At 39.7% G+C, this 22,514-nt stretch overlaps 1 protein-coding gene across 4 annotated transcripts in view; it reads left to right on the forward strand.

Moving 5' to 3' along the window:
• The first annotated feature begins 4,549 nt into the window (after positions 1 to 4,549).
• The window catches only part of LOC131684048 (nipped-B protein), a 42,507-nt gene continuing 24,542 nt past the window's right edge, over positions 4,550 to 22,514 (forward strand). Inside the window, exons 1-2 of one of the 4 annotated variants that reach the window (XM_058966568.1) lie at positions 4,550 to 5,099; positions 5,184 to 5,458. The gene's annotated coding sequence lies outside the window, so the exon portion shown is untranslated. Of the gene's footprint in view, positions 5,459 to 22,514 lie in introns of all 4 variants that reach the window. The other 3 variants (XM_058966567.1, XM_058966572.1, XM_058966569.1) reach the window with 3 other exon arrangements.

The raw sequence follows: 22,514 nt of genomic DNA on the forward strand, positions 1-22,514 counted from the left end.
TAGCATAACATGACCCACTTCCCTCCTGTTGTCACAAAATACAAAACTCCCCCCACCCACATATAATGCTACGTCATTTATGGATGATCCCAAATTACATTGAGATATCTGACGTTTAAAATACGCACACTGAGATCTTGCATTTTTATACTACCGCCCTCCCCTTAAGCCCAGAAGCGGTTTGTTTTTCTCCCAATTCTCCGTGTAAACGATTTGTTTTCCTCCCATTTCAAACGTCAAAACGGCAAAATATCAACGTGGGTTTCATACAGTAAGGAAATTTACCGTATGAAATGATAGTGTAAAATTATCTACCAATGGTCTTTCGTTGGACGCGTCAAACCATCTTCGTTATTAAACCTGTGTGATGGACGATATTGTACCAAATTTCGAGCTCATCGTTTGGGGATAGTAGTGTGGCTGCTCTATTAATTCAATTACACGAAATATTTTTTAATTATAATATTACGTATTACAATAATATGTTCGTTCGAAATTAAAGAGCAATCTTATTCACAAATAGATAATTGTGGACACCTTTCCTTCTATATCGCGAAAATTTTGACGTTTATGTGCTGACACCGTACAAGTGTTGCCATCGGTATTGATACATTCTTTGAAGGTGAGATGAATAAATAAAAAGGTGGCTACATTTACCATCACAAGTAGCCTGTGCACGCTGACGAAGCCGACATAAAATTGACTTTTACTGTGAGCCATGTTTACAAACATTGCTTCACAGATTGATGGCAATGTTTGTAAACACGGCTCACAGTAAACTTCATTTTATGTCGACTTATCAGTCGACTTCTTCAGCGTGCATAGGCTAATTAGGCTGTGCACGCTGACGAAGTCGACTAGCAAGTCGAAATAAATTGACTTTTACTGTGAGCCGTGTTTACCAACATTGCTTCACAGCTAAATGGCAGTGTTGGTAAACACGGCTCACAGTAAAAGTCAAATTTATGTCGACTTTGTCAGCGTCGAGTCACGTGCACAGTCTAATGGGTCTACAGACACTGTATATAACATACTTGCTGAGAAAAACTGTAAAACTAACTACCATGAATGTAAACTGGCATCACGGAAGCTCCCATATAAGCTTTGCATGGGCTTCCTCTTGTACTTCCCCTCTCAAAACCTTCATGCTCGTTTGGCAGGACTTTTTGACAGTCCATTTGGCTACAATTTTTGACATTTCGCTAGTCTGTGTATAGAGTGTCTGTAACTAGGGACAGATCACTTGTGATGCATTTTTAAAAATCAGCGAAATTAAATGCATTTCTTTCCATCAAAATAGAAATTCGTAATGCATTTTGCGTTGCGTGCAATATATTTTGCGTTGCGTGTAAGACGTCAAAACCCTACAAAAACAGCCCTACATTCAACAAAACATCGAACAAAGTGGATCAGCGTACACGGAAACGAAAAACTACCTAAAATTGAGTTCCTTTGACTCAATCTCGTGGTATCGTGGAGGAACTTAAAATTAGGTAAACCGTGTTGAAGGTAGTTTCCATTTAATCACGGCAAAAATTACAACTCATTGATAGGTTTTTTATACTCAAATTTAAGTTGAATTTACCTAATTTTGAGTATACCCCAAACAACTCAAAAGTACCTTCCTCCACGGAAGACCTCGACTGAGTCGAATCTCTCGTTTTGTTTTTGACAACACTAATAAGTGCGAAAGCGAGGCACAACTCAAAAGTAAGTTAAAAGAACTTATGCTGCAGGTTGTTTTATTTAACCGTGTAGGACGATTGTTAAGTAATCTTCTGCGAGGGAGTGCAAAGTTGATGCAAAAATGGAAATTAAAAAATTAAAACCTTCGGTAGTTGTCCAACTAAAAAGCATCTGAATGTCAAAATTTCGTGTCAAATTTACCTTGACAATCAAACTGACAATTATTTGAGATGTGAGCAGACGCATTTATGGTCCAACTAGCGAATCAAATTCGTTAGTTAGAAAGAGGGTGTAGCCCTACGGGCAGATCACTTATGATGCATTTTTAAAAATCAGCGAAATTAAATGCATTTATTTCCATCAAAATAGTTATTCATAATATATTTTGCGTTGCCTGCACTGTTGTTTGCGTTGCGTGTAAGACGTCAAAACCCTACAGAAAAACTAGTTCTACATTTAACAAAACGTCGAACAAAGTGGATCAGCGTAGGACGTTTGTTAAACAAACTTTTCTGCGAGGCTGTGCAGAGCTGATGCAAAAATGGAAATTAAATTCATTTTTTTTTTCAATTTGATGCAAATTTATTATACATTCTTAGAAAGATCTGCCACTAGGTGTGTCCCAATCAGCGAATCACGACTGTACTTATTTTTACCGAGTGTTTTCACAAGCTTCATGTCGATTGAGAGGTTTATTATGTTTTGTTACGTCTAGTCGTAGTCGGCCACCATTGTTATTACGCATTCCATGACACAACCTTATTCGAACCTTTTTGCTTGACAATCAAGTTTAGCTCTATAGTTAAAGCTCCTTTCTCCTTCGAACAGAAAAATTCGACTGACGACCGTGTTCATTAATACCTGGGACGGGACCTGCGGATAGTTTATTTATTTATTTATTTAGTGGCTTTAACCTATCAGGTTCTTCGCCGTGCGGATAGATGTTTTCTTCTTCATTTTTTTCTGTTCATTTTATCTTTCGTCTCGCTCTTTCTGCCTCACATATTTCAAATGGACTTTCTGTATTTGACAGTGCCCCCTAGCTGCGTTTGGCGTTCGATTTTTTGCTATTCACATGTCTCGTCTCAGATTAATACTATTTGTTTGAGGTTGGGCTGAATCGACATTTTTGTTAGACGTCGGGTTGGAACAAAACACCCGAGTAACAGGAAACCAAAAATAACCATGCAAAATCAGGTGATCAAAAATGTCTCAAGCGATACTTTATCTCTGAGAATATCACCCAATGACAAATGCAAAAGTGAGATTCGATAAAAAAAAATCAAAGCTCTATATTTGTTTTAAAGATTGCCTATAATGCCAACCCGTGCCTCGCCCGTGCCAGTCAAAAAAAAGGCGGACAAACATTGTCAGGCGAATGAGAATCTTTAATTTGGAAAAATTGTGGCAGTTTTTCCTCGAGTTTTTCATACGTGTATCCTAAAGTGTACATCCATATTGTTTTTAAACCTCCATTATTATCGTAAACGAGAATACGAACCACTTTCGTTCGAATCTTGCATTTGTCGTAAAGAAGAATAAGAGTGATATGCACAGAGAACAGACTTAAGCTAGAAAATTATTTTGCGAAAAAGCTGTGTAAACATTTGAATGATAATACGTTTAAATTTACCATCACATTCAATCTAGCACGCGAGAATAATCATTGCATAGTTTGCAGGAAAGACCCCCCGAATAGAAATGTACAGTAACAAAACCATGATTTTCACTGTGACAGTACAGTAATTTTACAATAATTTACAGTAAGTTTTAATGTTATGCTACAATACAAAAACAATAAACTTTAACGTTTTTACAGTAAATTTCAATGTAAAATAGACTTTTACAGTAAAAAAGGGGGGTGGTTATGTATCTTAACATTAAAAAAATCAATTTTTCTCCATTGAAATTTATTGTTACATGAAATTTTATTATAAATCTACTGTGAGAACTTAGCATCGAACAAAGTTGAAACAATAATAACTATAATATTTATTGTTTTATGATTGTTTGTAGGGTAAATGCTATTGTAAAATTCTATCCGGGCCGTATTGCGTCTGCTGTAAGTTTACAGCCGACCATAGCGCAGATTAGGCAACGTTGTTAGGTTAGGTGTTGTTGTTGTTGTTGTTGGATTAGGTGCATGTTATACTTGCTGATGTTTTTATTAGGGGAAACTTTGCCACTTCAACCACTATTCATGTTATCTTTTGTGGCTCCCCCTGTTTGTAGTTTGAAGCGAGATGTTTGTTTGTCCACATTTGTCGTCCTAACCGGGTAGTACATTATTAATGTAACTGAGGATCCGTTTGGGACAGGTATGCCATGCCTCGCGAGTAGTCATTAGATGCCTTCCGAAGTATCGTTTCCTTCAAAAAATAGTACTGTACAATGGCAGAGAAAATGTTCCGAGCTCTCAGGCTCGTAGCAAATATAAATAAATAAAATAAAATATGCATATTTGTATTTACAGTAGTTACAGACTTGAAGTTTATATCCGATTTCTACGTTAAGATATTCTGGCTGTGTTTGAATATCGAAATGAACGTTGTCGAAATAGTGCACTTGCGCCCGCAAAATCTCTATTCAGCCCATTGTGCAAACATATTTCAAACTGCTTGAAAGCTTCCGAAACATTTCCACTGTTCGCGTTCCAACAGCGAAAGCTCGAGAAATTTAAAGCCGCACCTACTTTCATTCGACTAGCTGACGGCCGATCCTTCTGATAGTTGCAGCCATAACACACGAACACTACCTGCATTTCCCGTTTCTCTTCGTGTCAGTACACACTTTTGCCCAACGGTGTGCGTGCGCGATCTGCTCGCGTTTGTACGTTCGCCATTTTTGTTAAACTCGCACACACAGCATTCGACTTGTTCGTCGTCGTCGTCGCGAGTGAAACTCTCTCAGTAGACGGAGTGCATCCCCGAAAATTGCTAATTTATCCGCTGAAAATTGGTGAAAATGGCCCTTAACTAACCGCATCGGTCAGTGATTACAGTGGACTAGTGAAATCGTGTACAGCAGTGATGGTCCGGCCGTGGGATCAGGCCGGAATTTACGACGAAAGAATTTGATAATTTTCCGTCGTAGCCGTCGGGATTGGTTCACAGGCAACCTCTTTTTCTCCTTTCGTTTCTTTTCTTTTTTGCTGTTCGTCGCGTCGCGCCGCGCTCCACTTTCGCATCGACCGTCGCATACGGAACGGCCAGAAAGAAGGGAGCAGGTTTGTGTGAAGAAAAATTTTTGTTGAAAAAGGGAGAAAAATGCGTGAAATGAATACTGGTGGTGTTTATGTGTCAAATCTGTCGCCTTTCCAGCGCGATTCTGGACGCTACAGAAATTCCAAACTGCCGAGCAGAGTTCTGGCATTCTAGGGAAAGTGTACTCGACGAAAAAAAAGAAACTACAAGGTTGGTAATCACGGTTTGTTCCCTGGTTGTTTTTATTTCGAATGGTTGAAAAATGGTTTCCGTGGTTTGACCGTTCGATTTTAGAGTGTAGAATTAATTCGCAATTAATGGAAGAAAAATCATTTATCTACTAAAGTGGTTGAAGTGTCAATTACTTAAAACGCTGCTGATGGAGGATCGTAAAAAAATACTGACCCAGCAATGTTTCAGCTGAAAAGCATAATGATTTTCCATACAACGGGAATTTTGACAGTGATGCCAGTGATAGTGAGAATTGTGTAGTGCGGTTCGTTGCACTTGTTGATACACTAATCGGTTCGCTTCTTGTAATTTCTTGTCAGGCTGGCTTTATTGAGAAGGTATGTGGGATTTGTGTTACTTCATGTGTGTTACGATGAATAGTATTTTTGTTTTTTTTAAAACGCGATATCCTGCCAGGTTAATATATAAGGACTTTGGTTCGGCTCTAATTCGTTGTTATCAAAATGTTTGGACTGACAGCGGCTGTAGATAAAACATGATTCACTTTAGAAATCAGGCAAATGTATTTATTATTGTTATTATTTCATTAACCTGATTCAAAATATTATTGGCTGATACATAAAAAAAAATTACAAATTAAAAAAAGCAATTAAAAATTTGTATCGCTTCAATTTAGTCGAATATTCTAATCAATATGATCTTTCTAGAAAGAACGATTCTGGAACTTTTTATGTATCAATTGACTTGTCAAAATTTGCTCCCAAAGTGTCAATAGCTATTGAATCTCTATCCACAAAGTTCCCTGCCAAGCTGGGGTTATGTCGGTTGGTGGAAAACCTAATTGTCAAAAGTTTTCCGTGTTTTCTAGACATCCCAGACTTAATGCCTTTCGTAATCTCGTGCTTCCGTTTTCCAGTAAGAGGTTCCAGATGGACCGACTGGCCTATCACGCCTACCATTCTGATTGCATTCGATAGCGTCAGCACTAAATCGGACGCCCTTCGAAAATACTTCGAGAAGTATAAAGAGGCTAAACTGTGCATCTTGATCCGCAATCGCAATAAAAATGAAGCAGAAAAAGTTGATGGAATCGGTGTACGTCCGAAATGACAGAGTCGCAGTACGCCTTCCTAAGTAGAAGAAATACACTCCAATTGAAGACACCAGTCATCTCCTCCAACACGATCCCAGCATTGACGAGACTTCTATATTCTTTGACGCAGAATCTGCTGAAGTTTTTATGCAGACAAACTAAACCTAAGCGCTAATCATTCCGCATAAAACCACTACTTGCCAAACAACTATTCCCACCAACGATTCGGCCACCTTAACGTGCGTGGCCTGCAATGTCATCGAAGATGAAGTCATCCAGCCTTATTGGACCAGTACGTTTACTATCCTACAATTTCATCAAGCATAGCCTACCATCAAGTAGAGGTCGACACAAAAATCTGCGGAGGAATCGGCCTGTATGTTCTGAAAGGTATAAAAGCGACACCAGTCCTGATTTTCTCGTTGGACACGCTCAAATCAATGAACGTCGGTATCGCTATCATCTACAACCCTAACACTAGCAACCAAAGTTTGGCCCGAGACTATGAAAATCTACTACTTGACATACCGGAGCTCGGCTTTGACAGGCCGTTTCTACTGGGTGATTACAACATAAATGTACACATTCCACTTGTCGGTTCTACCAACTTCCCATACAAAGATCATCGATGTGATCTCTTGGTGACATAGCCTAGTCTAGCGTGATCTCTAAAACAATAACCAACTGCATTTCTCATCACAAAACAGTTTTTGTAAGAATCAGAACACCTGCAGCCCAACGAATCACAGTTAGAGATTTCTGCCCAAGCAGCATTTTTAAAATATTACAGACACCAATCTAACACTGAGCGTGCTACTTCTGAGATAAAAAAAAACCTGATGAATCGTCATTCCCCTGAAAAACGTATTAGAATCAAGAATAAAAAATCGTCATGGATCACAGCAGAAATCAAACGGGTCATCTGCATCAGAGATCTGGCTCACATCTTCTACTCACGCAACCTTAACCGCATAAAAGGAGACAATCAGTGGTATGACAACGCTCGGAAGCTGCACATAGCCGCCACTCTCATCTCAACTTCGATGAAGGAGTACGGAGAGCGGCTCGTAAAGTATAGAATAAAGCGCGCCGCGAAGGCATCTATAACAACAGTAAGCAGAACGTGTCAACGGAACAAATTAAGCCGAACCTTTCGAACCGTTTCTTCTGTGATGGCCATCGTCGTATTCAGCACACCAACAACCAAGAAGTTCACATGAAGATCACAGAGATACAATCAAATACCACTGGGGCAGATGGCATCCTAATATCATTTATAAAATTACTCCACCGTCCGTTCATTCTGCCGATGCTAGTGAACCTGTATAATGCAATAATTGACACCAATACTTTTCCTGCTACATGGAAGAACGGAAATATCACTCATATTTCCAAAATATTGAACCCAATGCAACCAAATGACTTTAGACCTGCCATCTCAAAAATATTTGAAAACATTTTTCTAGCTCAGGTCATTGAAAATTCGAATCCCTCGCTTCTTGCAAGGAATGAATTGGAATACCGCAAACGGCAAAGCACAGCTATTGCCCCCGTTAGTCACTCATGACATCTACAAGCCCGATGGAAACCAATGCACTGTGATGGTTCTGGTTGACTCCGCTTGCACACTTCAGCACAAACTTCGCGAAGAGCTTCCACCCAACGCATGTAGTCTGATTAACTCGGGTAATTGTTCCGAATCGCGGCTTTTCGAAAAGAGGGTTAATTTCTTTTGGAAATGGTTCTAAATGGCCTATTTTATAACAAGCAATGAAAAAAATTTGGGGGGAATGCTTTAAAGTAGTTTAAACTGGAAAAATAAGTTGTTTCCACTTACCTTACTAACAATGGCATTGCTCATAAGAAAGTGACGTTAAGGGTGAAGGTAGTGTGATGCGGCTTTGCCGCATAGTCGAGTCCAAGGATTCGAAGCGGTGTAAAGCCGCTGAGAAACCGACGGACGAGGTGGTTTTGATCTTGCTACCGAAGGGTGCAATCAAACCTGTAATCCACTCGTTTGCCCGGTATACTCAAACATAGGGGCTATCCCTAGTTTAAGTCCGACTGAGCGGCAGCGAAGTCGGACAGCACTTGAATGAAGCGATGTGGCGTAGCCACATTCGGCACTGACAACATTTTATTGTAGTAAATGAATACTATCCTATTGTTAATAAATAAAACATTGCTAATGCCTAATGTGGCTACGCCACATCGCTTTTTGTCATGCTGTCCGACTTCGCTGCCGCTCAGTCGGACTTAAACAACAGATAGCCCCTATGTTTGAGTATACCGGGCAAACGAGTGGATTACAGGTTTGATTGCACCCTTCGATAGCAAGATCAAAACCACCTCGTCCGTCGGTTTCTCAGCGGCTTTGCGCCACTTCGAATCCTTGGACTCGACTATGCGGCAAAGCCGCATCACACTACCTTCACCCTTAACATCACTTTCTCATGAGCAATGCCATTCATTGTTAGATATGTAAGTGGGAACAACTTATTTTTCCAGTTTAAACTACTTTAAAGCTTTCCCCCCGATTTTTTTTTCATTGCTTGTTATAAAATAGGCCATTTAGAACCATTTCCAAAATAAATTAACCCTCTTTTCGAAAAAGCCGCGATTCGGAACAATTACCTTAACTCGTTTCTGACAGACCGAATTCAAATCGTGAAGACCACAATTTTAGATAGTAGCGGAGATAGTAGCGGAGAAAAACTGACGGTGTACCTCAGGGAGTACCCTTCTGTTTAGCTCGTATGTAAACAGCCTACCACAAGATCTGAACTGTCAGTATCAACCTTATGCTAATGAACAGCAAACCAAGGAACATGTAGATATGCTCATCGTGGCGGTAAATTCTGATCCGGACATTATCGAGAGCTGGGCGAGAGAAATATGTTTTGTTCCCGAACCCGAAAAATCCCAGATCATAATTTTCTATCAAACAGGCACGGTAACCCTGAACACTGAAATAGTTTCTGCTTTGAAACCATCCAGATAGCAGAAAAGTCGTGAATCTGGGCATACATAGAGATAATTACCTTTGTTGGTTGTCTCAAGTCAACAACGTCACTGCAAATTTTTTTGGACTTTGCACGCTTTCCGAAAATTTGCTTCCCTTCTACCAACCGCCACTAAGAAGAAACTTGTTTAAACCGTTATAGTTCCAAAAGCACCAAAAGAACAGCTTACCGTTGTTTAAAGCGAAAAGAATCTACAGACAGACACAGTGCGTTGTTTAATACTTGGGCATAAACTTGATACGAACTATCAACACCGAATCCTTTGTTTTATGCGACAAGGAAATCAACCAGACTATATCCTACAACGTCTGCAAAGAGGCCAACTAAACCACATGAGAAGTTGCATCGTTCCTTAGCACATCACTTCGGGAAGGAAAAGTGTGGTCGTTGGGATGCACTGCCTCTGACCTTGAGGCCTTGGACCTTAGAAGGTGATAAACTAAATGATATGATTTAATTACTTGTAACTAGAACCACTAGTTATAATCGTGGTTTCGTTGATCTGACAAATAATAAACCACTGCTAAATAAATGACGTTTGCAATTACTTTCTGACGAGGAGCACTTTTGTTGAACCTTCGGTCTATGGGTTACAATCAAGTGGCCATTAGACTGCCCAGAAAAATAATGAATTTTTGAAAACTCAATCGGCCCACCCCTGAGTCGATTCCTAGTCCCACCAGGAGTACTTGTTCCAAATTTGAAGCAAATCGGACAAGTTTAGCTACCGGACCAACGTGCCTGAAGTTTGTATGGGATTTTTCGACAATTTACATGGAGAAAACCCACTATCTCGCATTTTTGCCGCTAGATGGCACTGTATGCATCGTATTATCACTGTAAGTGAAAATAAGAAAGATAATTTAATTGTCTACAACTTTGTCGAAGAATGCTTGTCAATCCGGCTTTGTTAAAAGAAGTTATTAAACTTTTAACGAAGTGATGTCTGACTCAGTTTTCCATGTGGCCTAGCAGTGCATGGTTATGTACCAGTACTCGATTCCCACGTACTATACATTTTTGTGAAATAACCGTCAGATTTAGCTCAATAGTATGTTCAGAAGAATTGTAGTAAATAATACGAGTCATGTTTTGGTTGAAAAATTTTAGTTCCGGCTGTGACCGCATAGAGGGCGCCAGCACTAACTTTTCATAGAAGAGAGATAGAATTTCGAAATGTTCGGAAGAATTATTGAAAAATTATATACCTGCTCTACAACTTTGTAGAAGACACCTGATATCTATCTCTTTCCGTTGAAAAGTTAGTGTAGAACTAAAAAAATGTAGAACTAAAATTTTCTAACCAAAACATGACTCGTATTTTTTACTATAACTCTTCTGAGCATACTATTGAGCTAAATCTAACGGTTATTTCACAAAAATGTATAGTACGTGGGAATCGAGCACTGATACATAACCATGCACTGCTAGGCCCCATGGAAAACTGACTCAGACATCACTTCGTTAAAAGTTTAATAACTTCTTTAAACAAAGCCGGATTGACAAGCAGTCTTTGACAAAGTTGTAGACAATTAAATTGTCTTTCTTATTTTCGCTTACAGTGATAATTCGATGCATACAGTGCCGTCTAGCGGCAAAAAGGCGAGTTAGTGGGATTTCTCCATGCAAATTGTCGAAAAATCTCATACAAACTTCAGGCACGTTGGTCCGGTAGCTAGATTCGCTTCAAATTTGGAACATGTATTCCTGGTGGGACTAGGAATCGACTCAGGGGTGGGCCGATAGGGGTCATTTTTTTCCTGTCACCCTAGTGGACATTTGCTGGTCGCGGCTAAAAAAACTATTATTATTGTGAATTGAATACAAATAGCAGCTGCACATAAGAATGGGAAACAATATGGCTAACTGAGGGCAACCGAGAAAAAACTGGTACGAGCTGAATCTGGTTGATTTTGTGCGGAAAGAGGCATGCCTTCAAATTGTTTGGATGTACCATATCTACAAGAAGGGTCAAAAGCTCGAGTGTGATAGCTATTGAGGTGTAACGATGCTCATCATCTCCACGAATTTCAAGACAGCGCACGATTCAGTGAAACGAAACGAACTGTAAAAATAATTCTTGGAGATAGCTGGACTGATTAAGCTGATTCATATGACACTGGTTGGGTCATAATCAAGTATCAGAATAATCGAGAAGACATCCAGAGGTGAAAATAATGGCCCATGCAGCTTGGAACACTAGTGACAACGATGTTAGCCGCGAGCCACATGTGTTGCAGACTTTGTTCATTCGGTTTCGGTATAATTCACTTAGAAATATTGTCCTTACACAGTTTTATTAACAGTTGACTTTGAGTTAAGAGAAAATGGCAACGGATTTAATACAGCATTCAAATATAATTATTTGGAAAAATATGAAAAGATGAATAATGAAGGTGTATATTATATTGATGTTCTACGTATTATTTCCATATTTCACATTATTTATAATTTCTAAATTCCGTGCAATATTCGAGTCAAAACAATTTCACCGTCAAATTGATCGGTAAAAATGGAGGCCTATCGGTGGATGGGCTCTGCACGGTACATGGGGCTCGGTTGTGCAGGTGAACACGTGCACGTGTTTAGGTACGAAATAGCGTGTTTGAGTTCGTACACGAAGTGTGGGTATAATATGAACACAGAGCCAGAGCGAACATTGTGTGCGATGTGTATATGGGAAGACTGCTTCGGGCTGATAAGACAGCAGATTTGTAAAGCTAAAATCGGTATTTACCGAAAAACACCATGTAATTATATTAGTGTGTAACATGTTCTGTCAAAGGTCGCAACCCTATTAATGAAGCATATAGTAGCTTGATCAGGAATGTTTTTCATGCCATTCTTCGGCAGATATAATAAGATGAGAATAAAAGAACGTTAGCACAGTCAGGCAAATGAGCCGTAGTGAAGTACAGGTATGTCTACATGAACAAAATTTCTACATAAAGTCCACTCTTTGTCAATCTGAAGGATAGCCAGTCTTTCTTCAGCTAGGATTATATTCAGCGGACTTCGAGTTCGATGGAAGAGTTTTAAAACATGGCAATATTTATTATTGAATTAAAAAGATGAGCTCTGTGGAATTGCTTTCGTTTTTTCTTGTATTGTGTGTCTGTGGTGATATCGAGAAAGTTTAATATGCAGCGAAAATACACATCGATAATGCAAATCTGTTCAACGTCATTGAGGTGTACACTGGATAACCTTGGGCTTCCTGGACAACATCTGGAGTTCGGCGAGATGGAGAAACAGCAAAACCAATGAAACTAGTAGAACCAATCGTCACAAAACCCCATGTTGGTTGGGCGTCCTTTGGAAGCTTACAAAATCTAAGGTATCGGGGATCAAAGAGCACGGAAAATATTAGCGCAGACTACAGTGCCGCTATAAGCATAAATGTCTTATTTGCTATGGGTTTCTCTATACAAATGGGACAATTATGCGTAGAGCGGCAGTGTAGCAAGTGGAAGATACGAAACGAGTCTTTTGTGGAAACACGATAATGTCGAGCATGGAAAAGTGAGGTTGATTTGAGATCCCTCAACAAAGGTTAAGAACATGAACACACATGCTGTTGCAAGTCTGTCAACTCCGTGTTCGTTATCGCGAATGAGAATTAGGAGTAACATACATCGTGATATTACATGTGACGCGCTCGCCAGTACAATCGCCGTATGTGAAAAATTTGAACATAACGGAGAACGAGAAAGAGCAACTTAGGGCTGTAAAGGCTATGAAAAGGCACTACGTAGAAGAAAGAGTTGAATTGCCGTGAGAGGTTGATGGAGATCAGGCGAAGGCTGAAACCCGGCTACGGAACTGAGCTGTCAAGTATGAAGTGGTACTGAAACGTATAATTAGAACAATCCAATGTTCTGTCGCTGATAAAGATGTAGCTTCCAAACGACTGGAAGAGTTAGTCTGTTTTCCAGATGAGGACGTATCTGCATTCACGTTAACCTTTGGGAACGATGCTCGACAGCTAGTTTAAGGTAATGTCGCTTCATGCGTGGCATTTGGGGCTAATGAGATACTAAATCTCTCTAACATCGATAGATGCGAGTGGATTCCAACAAGGCTTAACGTCGCTGACGAGGCCATGAAGTGGGAACGAGGTCCGTCTTTTGAATCTGCTGGTCGATGGTGCAAGGCACCATAATATGTACACTACAAAAATGATGGATGGCCAAAGGACTTTGTTAAGATCGAAGATGCTAGCGAAGAGCTAAGACCAGCCTATTTATTTGCGCATTTAATTTTGAAATGGATAGTTGCTTTTGAACGTTTTTCGAAGTTGTCTACTTTGATGCGCTTCATATTTCCATCGGTTCGTTGAGAAATTTTGAGCGCGCTCTAAGGTGAGGTTTCTGATTTGTCAAAAGAAGAATTGCAGAAAGCTCAGCGTAGTTTATACTGGTTGGTGCAATCCGACGAGTTTCTCTACGAAGTTGCATCGTTGAAGTCGAATTTGCGTGTGAGAAATAGGATCGGAAGCCATTGGAGAAAAGCTGATCGCAGCAGCCACACCGACGATTGAAGACTTTGGGATTCGAGAGTGGAAGGACTGTCGGTGAAAGCACAATGCCTTATCTTTGATGTTGAATACCCTGTTACTCTACATTCTACCGAAGGAACATCGGGTCACCAGATTTCTTCTCGATTGGTACCGTATGTACCGTCACACCAACAATGAAACTGCCGTGAACGAAGTCAAGCAACGATTCCGCGTGCCAAAGCTTAGAGTTCAAATGCGACTAGCTAGAAAAATTTGTACATGGTGTCGTGTGCATAGAGCAGTACCTGCTGTATCTTAGATTGGCCCGTTACCTCCAATTAGGTGGTTATCGTTTACGTTGGTGGACAACGACTACTTTGGCTCTATTAGATAAAAATCGGACAGTGCGTCGTTAAAAGGTGGGTGGCGCTTAACACCTGTTAAACGATCAGAGCATTTGGAGGTCGCAGCGAGTTTGTCTACAAATTCTTGCAAGAAGGTCATTGGTCGTTTCATTACCCGTCGAGGTGCCTCACAGGAAATTTCCGATTAGAAATCCTATAGATGCGAGGGCTACAATTCAGGGGAGCTGAAATGTGGCCTAGTACACATTGGACAATCTTTGGTGTCGGTGAAGCATTGAATATGTGCTACAATAACAAAACGGACAAGGTGGTTTCAGCATGTACGATCTATCCAGGAAGATAAAATGGGGATCATAGTAGACGAGAATGTCAGGAATCGGTTGTTGAAGAGGTTCCATTACATTCACCCGAATGTATTCGTCCGAGTCATTTACCCAAATGACGTTCGCCCGAAAGCTATTTACCCGAATGTCATCAACCAGAATTGGCCATTTACCCGAATGCCATAATCCCGAATAGACCACTTGCCCGAATGTCATTACCCTCATTCCGCATTCACTCAAACATAATATAAAGCCAAATCCATGCTGCATATAAGATTTGTTGTAATGGCATTTAATTAGCAAGGGAATGGAACTTGAAGTATATTATTCAATATTAAGGGCCATGGTACTCAAGGAAGAGCAAAAAGTTGAAGGAAGAAAGTTTAGAAAAGCGTGCAACAGGGTCATATGAGCAAGCTTAGAGTTTCCAGAGGACTTTAACTTTTTTTGTCTTTTACCTTAATGTCGAGATGTTTTGGCATTTGAAATGCGAATCACCTGAGTTTGCGGCATGTTCTGGACGAGCGTAAAGTAACTTTGTTCTTCATGCTGTCGAAGTCGAAATCGTTTACTATTGTTTCAATTCCAACAAGAATACTACACAATAATGGTGTCCAACAATCAAGCAAGCTTCTATAGCCATTTTCTCAGCTTTCGTTGCTTTGTTTAGTTCATAAAATGTCGTATAGTGGTTCAATTTTTCGGAGTTTTACAAACGAAGAATTGCATATCGCACCGTGTTGCTCATATCAGTGACATTAAAAATCAAACATCACCATGCTCCAATCTTCACCGCCATTGCGAGTTTGGAAATCACGTGAGATCCGAAAACTACTAGCGACATCATCAACTCCATCGTTTAAACCACCGAGCTAAATCTCAATTGAGAGTAAACCTTCATCATAATCATTGATGCATTCCGCATCATTCCAGTCACCCAGAGTCGGGTATTGGTTGGGATTACCCTGATTTTCCAGTTGCTGTCGGCTGAGAGCAAAAGTCCACACCTCCTACTCCGTTGTCTTTGGAACAACATTCATTCGTGGCATCAATTGTGCCAGAAACATAAGAGCTGATTCCTCCTTTCAATTGCCCTCGATTGCCCGGTTAATTCAAAATTAGGGGTTGATTCCTTCTATCAAGCATCATCAGCTCTTGGAATCTGCATGACAAATAAGTTCGCAAGCAAAATCTTGATGCACTCGCTTGCCCGGTTTATTCAAACAAGGGTTGATCCTTCTTTCAAACATGAGCAGTTCTTTGAGTCTGTATTCCAAGCTTAAAAGTAACCTGTAGATTCATTTGTTTCCTCGGTTTACCCAAACTTTGGGGTTGATTCCTTTTTTCAAACACGAGCGTTCCTTTGAATCTGCATACCAAATAAGTTCACAAGGAAACTGTTAGTCCACTCATTTGCCCGGTTTACTCAAACAAGGGTTGATTCCTTCTTTCAAGCATGAGCAGCTCTTTGAATATGTATGCCAAATAAGTTCGCAAGCAAAGATAAATTGGTTTTGAAACGCATTGATTTTTTTGCTCACCTGGCAGGAATTTGCTACCAAATTTTGCAAAATCTCTCGTGTGACGGACTGAAGGCTAATTTGAAATGTGGTATAGTTCTGTCAACTCTTCAAAACAAGTTGTTATATGTCGGTTATGACGGTTGCCATATGCGGATTAGATGAATTATAAACCATAAACCCAACTCGACAACAATGTTAGATATTTATTTTAGGGTCAGAAAAAAAATTAATTGTTTTTTACGACTAAATAATAGATAACTTCAATCGTTAGGTAACCAATTGCCAAGAAAATTGATATAATTTACACAAAGCAACGGGGTATACTATTGTTTATATTTTTAAGAATAGAACGGTGTTAATTATACGCTCTAGTACATGCGATATACAAACGCCCACGCGAATGAACACGTTAAGACACCTGATTCTTTCGCGACGATATAATCTAGATCACAAACAGAAACATGCAATCGCGATCATTCATGTAAACCTACACTCGCAGTCTCGCTAACATAAGAAAGCTTCGGTAATTATTATAGGGGGTTAGTTTTTACGCCATTACTGATCGTCCAAGCCTGAAAGCCTCCACACTCGGTCGTAGTATCCTAGGCCCATGGTTTCAGTTGGACCATTCTCAACTAGACAAGTTTCAGTGGCCCTGCGCCAGATAGTCTAATGATGTTGACGAATTTACTCTCGTCTAGCATCATACTCTCAAAATTAAACATCGGCATAACGGTCTGTGCGAACATTCAAGTATTCACAATTATACAAACAAATATATACACACAAGGCCCGTGCCAACCGATCCAATATTTTCAGATATTCAAACGCCCGTGACCTTCACAATAATACAAATCTGGTTACAAACGCGAATATTAAATTTGATAGCCAAGCCATTTCTCCTTACCCCACATCTGACCAATACACCCAATATCATAACAATCACGGCCCGCTTCAATTGCCCTTAAACAGCCAGTTTTTAGTGGGCGACATTTCCCGTCTGCAATTATAGTGAGTGATTCTGACAGGAAGCCCTTCCAAAAATCTAGTTCTACCGCTCCCGCTGGTTTCAGAAAAAAAATTGAATCATTCTACTGCTGCCAATTAGATGCACTTTCCCTACAGCTACTAAATAAATCAATATCACACAATAAATCCTGGCATCACTGATCACCGAGCAAGGCCCCACTGGATATAATAGTTATAGTACATTATAGACAATGCGTTTCCACCGGATAACGGGTACTGTGGTAGCAAATGCGAGATAAAAGAGAACCACAAATAAACCTTATGTAGAATAACAGCTTCTGGTGAACACCGCACACGAATCCACATGTTTTCTTGCATCCGTGCTTCGCAAGTAAGCGATACGGGCAATGCAAAGATAAATAAACTAAGGCAGGTAAATGAATCTCAACTGCCACCACGAAAATCTGTTTAGAAATCAGTGATGAAAACAAAAATAGAGACTGATATTGGCCATGAATGTAGGAATATGAGTAGTTGAAATGTCGAATAGTTATACAATAAATTCGAGGATATGTACAAATAACTGAACATTTTGGTTGAAGAATACTCGTTTGTTGTGTTGGTAAAAAGATTTAGTAATTAAGGGAACTGGATAAAAAGTTGGGCTGAAAGCAAATCACCCTCTAGTAACAAGCTAGTTGCTGCTCTTTTTGAATGAAGCTAGAGCTACACCTACTATCATCGCTGCGGCCAGTTGTACGTAACATTTTCCGACGTCTGCTCGATGAATTGTGCGGAATGCAACGAATGTTAGTGCGCGTGCGACAAAACACATACACACTGCCGTTTATTGGGTTCCTCTTTCTATACTGTATCAATTCTTTGAGCAGAGTTGTACAGTTCGAGTTACCGTTGTTCGAATAGTTCGTGAAATAATCGGTATTTTGTGTTGTCAGTTAAGTAGGAGTGTAAAAAAGTAAAGGGTGTTTTATAGCATTTTTTGCAATTTTTTGAACTCGCTCTCTTATCCGAATAGAGATGTATAGTAACAAAACCGGAATTTTCGCTGCTATGCTACAGTACAGAAACAATAAACGTTGATGTTTCAATAGTAATTTCAAATGTAAAATCGTCTTCTACAGTAAAAGGGCCAAGGTTGACGGTATTGCAAACATCATCAAGCATATTGCGTGCATCAGTGCTACAAAACCTCTGACATACAATTGCTTTAAGATGGTTATTGCATTACGCCTCGATAGTGATGCATCGAGGAGATCGAGAGGGCTTATGCGCCGCTTTTTTTTCAATACGCGGATTGCAAGTGTGCGCATTCAAAGGGATGCTTGTGTGCGAGAGACCCTGCTCTCTTGCTCTTTAAATTATGGATGGCAGGCTCAGATAAATGCATCATTTGGTTAATTTTCTTTTAGCGAGCGGTAGTGCGATTGACGATGATGATTTTAACAGCATTGGTTGCTGTGTTGTGGGAAACAGATGATGTTGGCTTATTTGATGTATAACTGCTGCAAGTATGACGGGATTTGTACGTTCATATTAAAACCGGTTTATTTTATGTTCAGCTAAATGATTTTACTTATTTCGCAGTTCAACTAGTGAAATGCTCTATTAAAAGTAATGTCCTGGCACTACATTCGTAGATGGTTATTATCATACGTGGCAATTGCAGGGTTACTCCACGCTAAAATGCGAATGCGAAAACTCCACGCTAAAAAACCTGCTTGGCGAAGGTTTGAACATATTATGTATAGGGTATTCGCCTTAACTCTCTAATTCTGACATTCCACGCTCAAATACCTTTCTGCTGGCTCTTAACTGTAGAGTAAGTTCAATTTACAGTAAGTCCAAAAACTATTTGTTATTCGATTTGGCCCTTAATTTACTTTATTTGTACATGCCACACTTTAAAGTGGCCAGTTTTTCTAAAAATATTCAGCAAGACGAATGCATTTTGATCCCACTTACATATATGTAATGAAATATTCAATAATCAGGGCCGGTGGGTAATGTGGGTAGTAAAGGTAGTAAAATCCACTTGAAAATAATCGAGTTGGTAATTACCCACTCGAAACTTTGGAACAAACTTAACATTTAAATTTTGCCACGCATGTGTCTCGGGTACACGTTTGAAATTTTCAAGGCATATGACCAAGATTTCATTTGCACAAATGCGTCGCAAGTGATTTATGTGAATGTAATGCAAGCGTAGATGGGGTGAAATACACTCCTAAGGGCCGATTTCTTCACCCTCGCTTAGCGCTTAAGCCAGATTTAAACGTACTGGTGAACCTGGCTTAATAGTTAAGCGAGGGTAAAGAAATCGGCGTTAAGAAAATATAATCTTAACTTAGCTATAGACTATCAATTGGGAAAATTTAAATAATGATATCATATAGCCAACATTTTACTCTGAAATCACAATCGCTTTGCAAAATATTCAGGAACGTGAAGAATATTCAATTTTCCAAAATCATTATAAATTGGTCATTGAAAATGGGCAGGGCAAAACGCACCTGTGCAGAGGTAAAATGCTCCACAGCAACAGGGCACAGTACATCATAACAAATATCGACATAGCTGATTTTAATGCAGCATTCCAGTTAACAGCCTGTGTATTTTACTTCACTTCGGTTATGTCTTTGACATTACCCACCAATTTGTTTATTATTATTTTGTCATGTAGTTGAATGGGAAAAGCCCATTTCAGGATATACTTCAGAAGCAATCCTCAAATGGGCGTAGAAACCCATTATCTTTTCATATATTCACACCTGATTACAATGGATTCACACTACAATAAAATATAATAACATAGTACACAGCATTACATAAATAAAAAATACAAATATTACAAAAAAATGAATCTTAAAATCTAAGTCAACCTTAGTCTATTTTTGAAAACATCACAAGATACAGAAAAGTCAAAATGGCCATGAACACTATTAAAAACATTACACATCGCCCTAATGGGTTCGTTTTGACCGTACTCGGTGCGTTGAATCTCGAGTCTTAAAAAGTTATGCGATCTGAGACTTCTCGGGGGCACATTGACATTTATTTGTGAGAGAATATCTGGAGCATCTATTTGGCCAGTTAATATCTTCCCAACAAATACTGCTCTAAATGTGTTCCGCCTTTTGGCTAGGGTTTTCATATCGAGCAGACGACAGCGATCGATGTACGGTGGTAGCTCTGTTAAGTTACGCCACGGCAGAGTTCTAAGAGCAAAATGGAGGAATCTTGCCTGCACTGCTTCAATTCGGTTGATCCAAATGCTTGTGTAAGGACACCAAATGGGTGCTGAAGCTTCCAAGACAGATCGCACAAGTGAAAAGTAGAGTGCCCGCAAACAATATGGATTAGTGAACTCTTTGGCGATTCTTATAATGAAACCGAGATTTCTATTTGCCTGTGCTGTAACATGAGAGTAATGATTTCTGAATGTCAGTTGTGATTCCAGAAGTACATCGAGGTCTCTGACAACTGTCATTCTCTCTAGCGATTCCCCGGAAATGGTGTAGTTCCACAGTATTGGATTTTTTCTACGTGTAAAAGATATTATGGAGCACTTGGACACGCTGAGAATCAGCAAGCTGCGATTACACCAACTACAGAAAGCATCTAAGTGTTGCTGTAGTTCCTTGCAATCTTCTATTGACCGCACAATAAGAAATAGTTTGAGATCATCGGCATAGATAAGTCTACACCCAGAAGGTATAACAAAACAAACGTCATTGAAGAACAACGAGAAAAGCAACGGTTCTAGATTGCTCCCTTGAGGCACTCCCGACAAGTTGATGAAACTGTATGACTCGTTATTTCCTAATTTTACACACAGAGAACGATTTACGAGATATGATTTAAGCCACCCTATAAAATAATCCGAAGCGCCCAACCGCTTCATCTTTGCCAGTAGAAGAGAGTGATCTACACGATCGAATGCAGCCTTGAGATCTGTGTATACAGTATCGACCTGAGATCCAAGATCAATATTTTTAATACAGAGCGAAGTGAATTGGGCTAGATTAGTAGTTGTCGATCTACCAGGAAAAAAGCCATGTTGGTCCTTCGATATATATGCTCTGGTCTCACGAAACAGCACATTTCCTACTAATATTTCAAATAACTTTGAGACAGCGCAGAGTGAAGTTATGCCACGATAGTTCGCAACACTTTGCTTATCACCTTTTTTAAAAACCGGAAACATAACTGATTTTTTCCAACAGACGGGGAACGTTGATTGCGACAGCGATTGGTTAAAAATTAGTCTTAAAGGCGTACACAATGCGCTTGCGCATCTTTTCATTATAATGGAAGGAATACCATCTGGTTCTGCCGATGTTGAAGAGTTTAGCTTTCTCATAGCAGTTAGAATATCTTCGTCAGTAAATTGAATAATCCACTATGTTCTATGCTTCTTCATACTCTGCACCTGCGCATACCAACGCTCAACCACTGGTCTGTGCGCGGTGGCGTGGCCGACTGGCGGGTCGACGTGGATTGACTTTTGCTGTGTGTCGTGTTTGCAAATATTGTTCTACAATTTGGTGGCGGTATTCGTGGATGGGGCTCACAGTGGGAGTCATTGTGTGTCCATTTATCGGTCGACTTCGTGATCGTGCATATACTAATAAAATTAATTAAATAAAGTAGAATAAGTAGAAACCCATTCGTTGTCGCTTTGTAATAATCGTAGTTTTTCGTACTAGTTGTACAACTCTTATGTGCTAGTCATATGTCTATCTGTGTATGTGTTCGTCAGTATTTGTGACAGATGGGTTAGAGAATGGATGTGGAGCTGGGTAATCCTTCCTAAGATTCGTTGGTCACTTTTCCCGGTGTTCATCTGATTCGATTCATTCCGGAAAATCGGATTGGATAAATTAAGGTACGATTAGTGTACCGAAGCACGTGAGTCATCCATTCTCTCTTCTAACAGAATGCAATGCCATTAATGGTAAATTATTATCATTTGCTGGCATGTAGACGAACTCAAGTAGTTTGATTACATGTGTGCTTCTTATATCTCCCTAGTCTGTTTTTGCTGTACTTCTAGTAGTTTGCTTTTCAACTACTCATGTGTGTGTTTATACAATCCATCTCCCACTGATTGGTAGTGCTTTTATGGAAGAAGCCTGCCTGCATTAATGTAATTATGTGCTTAGTTTTGTCGATAGATGTACACATATTTAGCCCTGTAGATGAAAGGCGTCAGCACTACTGTTCATCCAACGACCCATTTCAAGAATGCCTGTTCATACATGTACATTCTGAGGCCGCCTTTACGTGCAATACGCCCCGCGCGAAAACATCCACGCATCCATTGGATATTTGCAATATATTCGCAATTCTAGAACGAAAAATATTTTTGATTCTGGCACGTATTTATTTAGGAAAATATTTGGTAAAAACGTATAAGCATTGAAAAGTAACAGGAAACGATCTCCCCACGGTGTTGCTCTGAATAATTTTTTTCATGGGCTATGCTATATTTCATGGGGTTTCTGTGAAGAATTATCCATCTGTGGAATTGTTGCACCAACTGCTCAGATCCAGTCGGCACTACAGGCACTAAGCAGAACAATCGGGCGTATTTTTTGGCGGCTTGCTTCACACCCGTC

The sequence above is a fragment of the Topomyia yanbarensis genome, chromosome 2 (genome assembly GCF_030247195.1).
Source record: "Topomyia yanbarensis strain Yona2022 chromosome 2, ASM3024719v1, whole genome shotgun sequence".
In the NCBI taxonomy this organism is placed as follows: Eukaryota; Metazoa; Arthropoda; class Insecta; order Diptera; family Culicidae; genus Topomyia; species Topomyia yanbarensis.